Source organism: Sinocyclocheilus anshuiensis, unplaced genomic scaffold, assembly GCF_001515605.1.
Source record: "Sinocyclocheilus anshuiensis isolate Anshui unplaced genomic scaffold, SAMN03320099.WGS_v1.1 scaffold1407, whole genome shotgun sequence".
NCBI lineage: Eukaryota > Metazoa > Chordata > Actinopteri > Cypriniformes > Cyprinidae > Sinocyclocheilus > Sinocyclocheilus anshuiensis.
In genome coordinates, this window is record NW_015540917.1 from 102,319 (window position 1) to 111,162 (window position 8,844).

At 36.6% G+C, this 8,844-nt stretch overlaps 1 long non-coding RNA gene across 1 annotated transcript; it reads left to right on the top strand.

Moving 5' to 3' along the window:
- The first annotated feature begins 1,604 nt into the window (after nt 1–1,604).
- On the top strand, nt 1,605–2,061 carry LOC107689295 (uncharacterized). Its single transcript, XR_001634320.1, has 3 exons — nt 1,605–1,685; nt 1,797–1,895; nt 2,001–2,061. It is a non-coding gene; the product is annotated as an uncharacterized LOC107689295 (long non-coding RNA).
- The last annotated feature ends 6,783 nt before the right edge of the window (nt 2,062–8,844 follow it).

The following is an 8,844-nucleotide window of genomic DNA, read 5'->3' on the forward strand; positions in this document are numbered from 1 at the left end:
ATTTACATATGTTTAATATATTTGAAAAATATTAAAAAGCGGCCTAAATCAAATATTTAAATATATTTTTAAAATATATTTCAAAATATATTCACATATATTGTATAAAATATATTTTCTTCTATTTAAATTTAAGATATTTAAATATATGAAAATGTATTTATTATTAATATATTTCAATCTATCTGACTTCTGTATGGGAGAATTTATTTGGATGATAGCATATAAAATATTACATACATTAAATACACAGTTCTCTGTAATCACCTTTCACCGAAATAGTGCTAATTCTGGTTCCGGTGTGTCGACAAAATCTAGTGAAAAAAGCCGGTGATGGGTTGCTGTTCGCGAGGGATGAACCTCAGACCGCCGCCTCGCGTTTCACTCGTAGCTGAAAGATGCCGTGACTGACTCCATAACCTGCCCATAAAAAACAGTACTGAGATTAGAAAACATATTTTAACATCAAATTAAATTAAATTCAGTATTATAACGAATAAAATCTATTTGTTATGCAAGGCAAAAGGTGTTTCCAACATGCCAAACGACCGCTGCTGACGCAGCTGACTGACATCTCGTTCTTGTATGTTTCGTTGCGTAAAATAATATAATTTACAGCACAGTAAAAACTTTATAAATTAAATAAAATGTATACACACCTTTATTTTGCTGAAGAAGTGCACCAAATTGGCGGCGCTGAGAACCGTTCTCTCCTGTAGAGGAAGCATACCCCGCGCTCTGACTGTAACTGAGCAGTTGGGTTATTTCATCGGAGACAGGCTCAACCCAGCAGTTTGGTAGAAAAACTAACCCAATATTTAATAACTAGCTGCTGGGTGTCATTTTTAATGGGTTAAGAAAAAAACTATACCCGGAATGGATAAAAAATACTAAAAATAACCCAATAAAATTACCCAACAAGCTGAACCCAGCATTTGGTTTAAAAAAATAACCCAGCATTTTTTAGAGTGCAGAAAAACCACCCAGCACCTGAGCAAAAATATTTAAAACAACCCAATTAAATGACCCAGCAGGCTGAACCCAGCTTAGGTAAAAAAAAAAAAAAATAGCATTTTGCACTATTAATAAATTAACTCAAATATTGATTGAAAATTACTATTGCTGGATTAAAATGAACCAAAAATACTGTAGGTTAGAAATTAAAAAGCAGACACAGAATTACTAGAGGCAACAGTAATAATCAAAAGGTGAACATTTACTAATACTTTAAGTGAAAACACCCATGGATAAAAATATAATACAAATTTAATTATACTGTTTTCAATATTGCATACAGTTTTATACGTGTAAGAAGCATTTCAGAAATAAAAATATAACATTTAAAAGTAACATTTAATTTATAATATATTTTCATTTCCAAGGATGGGGTAAATACAGTGACTTGGATATGTTTGCAGCTCTTGAAATAGTGAAGCACTGTAGACTGATAAAACAAAAATTGAAATACACAAATAACATTTTTCAACCCCAATCAAACACACCTGAACCAGCTTATCAAAGGTGTTCAATGCTTGATAATTACAGACAGTTGTGTTGGAGCAGGCCTATAAAATGCTGCATGCTACATTATCCAAGACGAACTTCTTTTGCAACTTGAACTGCTCCGTCAGGTCAAAATGAACATTTCTGCCCTTTACAGAAGTAGGATGAGAAACATAAGGAAGGTAAAAAAAATAATTTTATTGTTGTTCAATACTAATTAAACAATATTATACTGTTAATGGTTATTTTTCATATTACCTACGATGTTTTGGTCATTCCGCTATTGTTTACAGGAATCTTTGATGGAAAACAGACCCCCGCGCCCTGAAGCCTTAGCAAAAAGGTGAACAAAAGCTAGCACTACAAAGAAGCGCATGGTCCCGAAAAAAGCGGTAACTTTTATTTACGTTTTATACTGTGTACAAATTACCTTACATGGATAGCCTCGAAATGGAGAACCACAACATTGTATTAACACGTGCTTTCTCCTGTTATAGGCAAATACCCTGTTTACAGGAGTGACTACTAGAACTCCACTCCAACAGAGACAGACTGTGGCGCTGAAACAGCAGTTGCGTGTCTGCAAAAAGGCACATGCAGATGAAAAGACGGCTCTTGCTTATCTGATCTCAAAGGGTTAATCGAGATCCACTCGACTGTTGTAACGCAGCTAAGAGAAGCGCAGACAGTGGCAACAGAGGCTCTAAGGACACAGTTAAATTGTGCACACACCTCAACCTCAGACTGACTGACTCCTCTTAGTGGGGATGCAGAGAGTAGGGAAATTGCTTATTCTGCCACAACGCCAATTAGAAGCTGCCCTCCCGAACTCCCATTCACTTCTCCAACTCTGGAGCTTCTTGAGTCTCTGATGATGCAGAGTCAGGGGTGAGCAGATCATTACAGTTGCTTGCTTTTCCGCGCCATGGAACCGCAGGACGTTTATAAAGAGTGGGCATCCACAACAAACTGGGATGGTTCCAGAGGTAAACGTGGATTGTCCACGAACGTAAGACACTTTATAATGATGACAGTTGCCCAGAAATTCCCTCATATGACCAGTAGTGATGGCAAGCGGGTCAAGGACAGGGTGAAAGAATTACTTGGTTCCCCGAGAAATACTGTTGCCCACCGATGTTTACAGTATTAAATAATTGTATTTTTTTCTGTTCAAAGATTGTTCTATTCCAATTTTTTTCTTTTGTTAAATTGAACCAATTCTGTTTTAATATATTTTATTTTTTTATTCAAAAAATTTGGTGCTTTCTATTTTAACTTATTTTTACATGGCTATACATTACACATAGCTTACAGAGCTTTTTTATGTATATTGTGCTTTAATAAAGCAAACATTTTGCAACATCTTACACTTTCTGTTTTGAATTTATTCTGATTTTATAATTATGACTTTCTTTAAAATCAACAAATTCTGTTTTGTTGCACTTTTAAATAAATGAAACGAATAACTTAGCTCAGTCTAAATTATGAGATCAGTAACTTTATCTATCTATCTATCTATCTATCTATCTATCTATCATCTATCTATATATATATTTTTTTTAAACAAAATGACTTTCTAACTGTACCCTGCCGTTTCAACCCCAAACCTAACCTTCATTTGTTAGATATCAACATCTTTCCTTTTGCTATATTCAGCCTTCCACGTATTCTTTCGGTGAATAAAACCCATCAGTTTTGACACCGCAGAGCATTTGGAAACTAATGTTGTGAATCAGGTGTTGTTCTCTGCAATCATTCAGAGAAATGCGTCAAATCTGCTATGAGTTCGGCCAATCTGCAAATGTCAGTTTCACAGAAGACTAACATGTACTATCAATGCCCAGGCAGAAAATGACCAGTACTTTTTCAGTTAGCTGTCTCTTTCTTCCCCCCCACCCCTCTCTTTTTTTTATAAATGAATTCATTACTCATTTTTTACAGTGCACATTTAAGATGCAGGCCAGTCCTCTGGCCGAACTTTACATTTCCACTTTATTGAGCAAACTAGTAATGTTAGGTTCTTGAATGAATCGTTCTTTTGAGCCGGATCTCAGGAAGTAACCGGTTCACAAATCGAACTGAATCGAACTTTAGTTCCGGGTTGATGACGCAGGACGCACAGCCTGAAGTACCACATCCAACTCAAAAAGAACCGATTGAGCCGGTTGAACCAACTGTCGAAGTCTGCTGAGGATTACCGAAGATTCTGATTGAGTTGACGATACTGTGCAAGCCTGAGGCGCGTACTGAAAATATGCTTATTATGACTGTTATTAATTTACATTTTATTAAAACCTGAAAAAAACCTTTCTGTCGAGTGATGTAAATACATTTTACAATAGTTTATTGTGCATGCATATTATATTTAAAGTTGCTTAAGCGAAATCAAGGAGTTTATAAGATATATACATGTATTATTCATTCTTTATACTGTAGACATGTAGAACATATCCGCGTTTGTGCATCAATGTCTGTAATGTGTGAAACTTTTAGGAATCTTATCCGAGTTGTAGGCTAGTCAATATTGGTCAGTGAGTCGTATCTGACATAAAGGATCAGCAAATGAAACTGTGACCATAAACACCATTAACTTAAGTGAATTATATGGCAATAATCAGCAATATGCTTTCACACAAATAACTTTATTTTTTGACTGTTTCAATATGCATTGACACAAATGACTTATTTGAATTTTTAATTGATATAACATTGCATTGAGTTGTTAGAAAAGAAATGTGTAGAGACGTCATTGCTTGATGACGTCAGGAACCGATGAATTGGCTTTTTGAACCGGTTCAATGAGCCGATCTGTCCGAAAAGAACCGGTTTGCGGAAGTGAATCGGACTTTGCATCACTAGAGCAAACATGTCAACCGTTCCTTTGCGCCACCTGGTGGTGATTTCGCGAGCAAGTTTCACATGTGACTGATTTGTATTTGCTGCTGTGGCATAACCGCGACGGTAAGCGCGGCGGTAATAGTCATTCTGGTTGACTACCTACTGTAGTTAATTACATTATATCAAGTTTTTATAAATAAAACCATGTACAGGTATGCAGTCGTGGATAAAGAGGGAACAGGATTGGGCTCAGCACACAGTCCTGTAGTACACCAGTGTTCAGAGTAAGGGTGGAAGAATTGTGGTTGTTCAGCCTAACAGACTGTGGACTGTTAGTGAGAAAAGCTAGGTCTGAATGCAGAGGGAAGTGCAAAAATCACTGAGCTTTGATGGGATGACAGTGTTGAAGGCAGAATTCAGTTCTGTTTGGCTGTAGAGTAGCTTTAAAAAGACAGTAGTAACTGAACTCCATCTGTGACAGAAATGGTGTTGCTACTGTCCTAGTGAGTTAGAGCTGAGTGGAGAGGTGAGGGGATGGCATCCTCAGTTGCCCTGCTGGGTCTGTACACAAACTGGCATAGGTCCAGTGTTGGGGGAGGGCATGTTTTCAGGTGAGAGAGCACCGAATAATGGGGGTAAGAGTAACGGCAGAAGTAGCCTTATAGCCCTGTTTGTATAAACATGATCAAGGATGTTGAATCCTCTTGGATTTGGAGAATGCTGTCCTCAAATTACTGTGATTAAAGTCACCAGGACCCATCTGGATACTGTTGTTTGCAGATTGCTTATAACTGTTTAATTTGTATCTTTGTTCTATTTATTTATTTGTGCTGATGCTTGTAATTTGTTTATTAGTACTTATTTGATTTTGTCTTTAATAATGATCGAAATTTATGTTTGTTAGGTTTGTAATGTTGCTGTTTTAGTAAAAAAATGGAACCAAGAATTGTGAAATTTAACTGGCATCTAAAGTGTTGGTGTCAAGCTTCTTTATTATAATACTACATAACATAACTGTGTTGTAAATATTGTAGTGACATAAATAGCTATTTTATAAGACCTGAGCTTTTTTTATGAAATCTAAGGTTACTAAATTAATACAAGATCTGTGGGGTAAAAAATCAAATAATATTAAAAATGAAAAAAAAAAAAAAGAGAGAATGTAAAAATAAAAATGCAATATACTGTATACCCACCATACCCCTGGCCCATATGGAATGTCACTTGGCCCACACTTCATCTCACGTGGAGCCGGGCCTGTTTTTTTTTTGCTTTGTTTTTTAATAATATACGTATGTTATAGATTTATGTAGCAAATGAAAAATATTATCATTTCCAAATATTTTGTTATATGAATATGTAAAAATATCTTATTTGGGTTAAAAGAGCCTCTGCTGTTGCAGCTAAAGGCACAATACTTGACGTGATAATACATTTTGGTATTTTGCTTTGATATTTCTCATATATTACACAAAACATATTATTTTAGCTAAAGTGTTTGTATGAGCCAAGTGTGGAGTAAAAGGCTGCCCTCGCTATCTCATACAGTTATATAATTTCTAAACAAAACTTTTATGTATATTTTTTTCTGATGGAACACTGATGGTGTAATTTGATTTTCTGCAATCACAGGAGTAGTGAAAGGCACATTTAGGCGTGCCTTTAACCGGGTTGTACCTGTATTCAAACAGCACAGCAGTTATACAGTGGGTCTGTGAGCTCATGGCTGCGGATTCATTAATTCTGTGTGATGTTGTTGGTAAACCGTGAACCGGAGTGTAAGTCCTCCTCCCGAGCTGACTGGATTACCAGCGTGGGATTGTTATTCTCCTGCAGCTGTCCTGAGCTCCAGCGCTCGCTGATAATCTCATGCTCCTCAGCCGCTGTCCTCAATAATATTGATTGTTTAATATAAAGAGAAAAAGGAAATTGAATCCTTGTCCTTACAGCATCTTGATAGAGTAATTAAAGGTTGTCATCTTAAGCCCATCATGTCCTTCTGGCCAGTGCCTATAGAATATGGATGATTATTATAAGCAGATCGTTTTTGACTGACTCAACATCTGATCCTAAACCATCAAATGGTCCATTTGGAGACTCCTACCAGTGTGTTTCTCCATATTTTGTGTTTCTCTTTTTTCTTCATGCTGTCTAAAATTTGAATATTCTTTTCTTTATAATAAGTTGAATTTTAGTTGCACTTATGATTTCTCATGATCATCATTATGTGGTAATGTGACAATTAAGTGATTTGATTTGATTTGATCATAAAGGCTTCTACTGTAAGTTAAAGGCTTATATTCTAACAGCAACTCTTACTTTACATGAGAAAAAAAGCAACATTTGCATTTTCACAGAGTCTGCCCACCATTGCTCAGATATTTTACCTTTAGTACAAGTATAATTCTACTATTTACTTATATTCCATTTTTTATATTTCGGTTAACTATTTGTAAGATTTTAGAAAGGCAACTTTACCTATAACAATGGCTTCAACAATGGCTTAACAGCTTGTTTTCTCTATTGATTAAAATTTTTCCTGACATCACCTGAAAGCTAAAGCAGGGCAAGTTATAACATTTTGTTATTACATATCTGTCTGGATTCTGACTGCTCAGTTACAGCATTAAGCGCTCAGATGTTTCCTAACATTGTTGTCCATGTCAATGCTCATCCAGGAAAATGATACCAATTTTGTGTCTCATATCACACGTCTAATTTGCTCTCTCATATTACACACAATCGCAGCTGACACCATCCTGTTACTGATACTGACTGTATTCCTATAGTTCCTATAGCTGAGCTTTACCCCGCTGAGAAAGCTCTGAAAATGACCTCTGAGAACTTTAATGTTACTGTAATAAAGGTGCAGTGTTATCTTTGTTGCAATACTGATTGTTTTGTATGGTTTCCTCCTTAACAGAAGCTTTAAAAGAATATATAGTAAATTATTATAAAATAATTTCAAGTCACTTGAGTATTTCATGCAAACTTATTGCATGAAATTTATTTGGTGAGGTGGGGTTTATTTTGTAAAAATGACCAGCTTACAGCGCATTATTCTTACATTAAAGTACAAAGACATTTTTTCTACGGAATAATATTTTTGGCGACTCCTGCATAAAGGACGTGCTTAATGATATTTGCTGCTAGACTTCAGAGCGACAAACAAAAAGGCTTAAATTTCAGACTTAAAGTGGAGAAATGAGCAAATAACAAGACTTCTGCTCTTCTGCTGAGTTTTGCACTGAGCTACTGTCAGCCCGTTTCTCTAGCCTTGGAGTTCTTTACAAGGACCCTGAGCAGTGATCACCACTGACACTGCCTTCAGCCCACGCTTGTAGTTTTGTTAGCAGCCAGGAGGTGGTGTACAGATCATGTTTAAGAACACTAATCTTTTTCTCCAGCCCAGTCAGTAAATCACATCTCATTAGTAAATCACAAAGTCTGTTGTTGTGAAATGCATATTAAGGCACTACTGATCACACATCAGGTGTGCATATAGGGCTCATATTACAAGTAGTACAGTAGTAGCACACGTTTCACATACAGACGGAGGATAAATGAAAGGAAATCCTGCAGGTCTATTATGATGTGGAGGGCATTGTACTGACATGGTTTAAGGTGAGACCCACTGTAAATCATGTTCTGAGTGATCACCTTCATCGTGCGATGAAACATTTCTATCCTGATAGGTCGGTTAATGGTTTGATTAGTCTGAAAATGATGTGAATCCTCTCCTATGGTCTTCACAGTCAATAATTCAACACCCATTTGATCAGCTGTCATGTTACAGCACTCAAAACAGCACATGAGGGAAGAATCAGTATCAAGGCACATTAAAGCTGATGTGGTGGCATGTGGCAACACAACACCGTATTTTATGATGTTTTTTCCCTTCTATTTGGCATCTCTCTCTCTCTCTCTCTCTCTCTCCAGACACACACACACACGCACGCACACAGTGATATATAGTAAAATTTATATTAGCAGGATTTAACAATCAACATTCAAAATGTCACACAAATATTCAGCGAACATAAAATGACAGCACAGCAGGGAATCCTCAGGCTATCCAAACTGTTGAGCTCTGGTACATAACCCTGTCGACAAACTGTTTTTCACAAGAATTAATTAAAAAACTGAACTACTAAACTGTTGGGTTGTTTCTTCAGTGCTGTGATCAGTAGCTGATTTTCTGATAGTCAGCGTATGTGATTTGAGGCAGACCGGGTCTAGCCTGTTTGACAAGTTTAGTGAGACAGTTTAATCAGTTCCCTCTCACATTAACCTGACCCACCCACACTACCCTCTCTGTCTGCCCAAACAAAGTCTCCTCATTCTTACCATTTAGCATTGTTTCCCCTTCTCATTCTTTTAAGACCATGTTTGATACTTTCTGCCTCCTTTATCTCCGCCGTCTCTGTCTGTGTATTTGTGTGTGTGTGTGTGTGTGTGTGTGTGTGTGTGTGTGTGTGTGTGTGTGTGTGAGAGAGAGAGAGA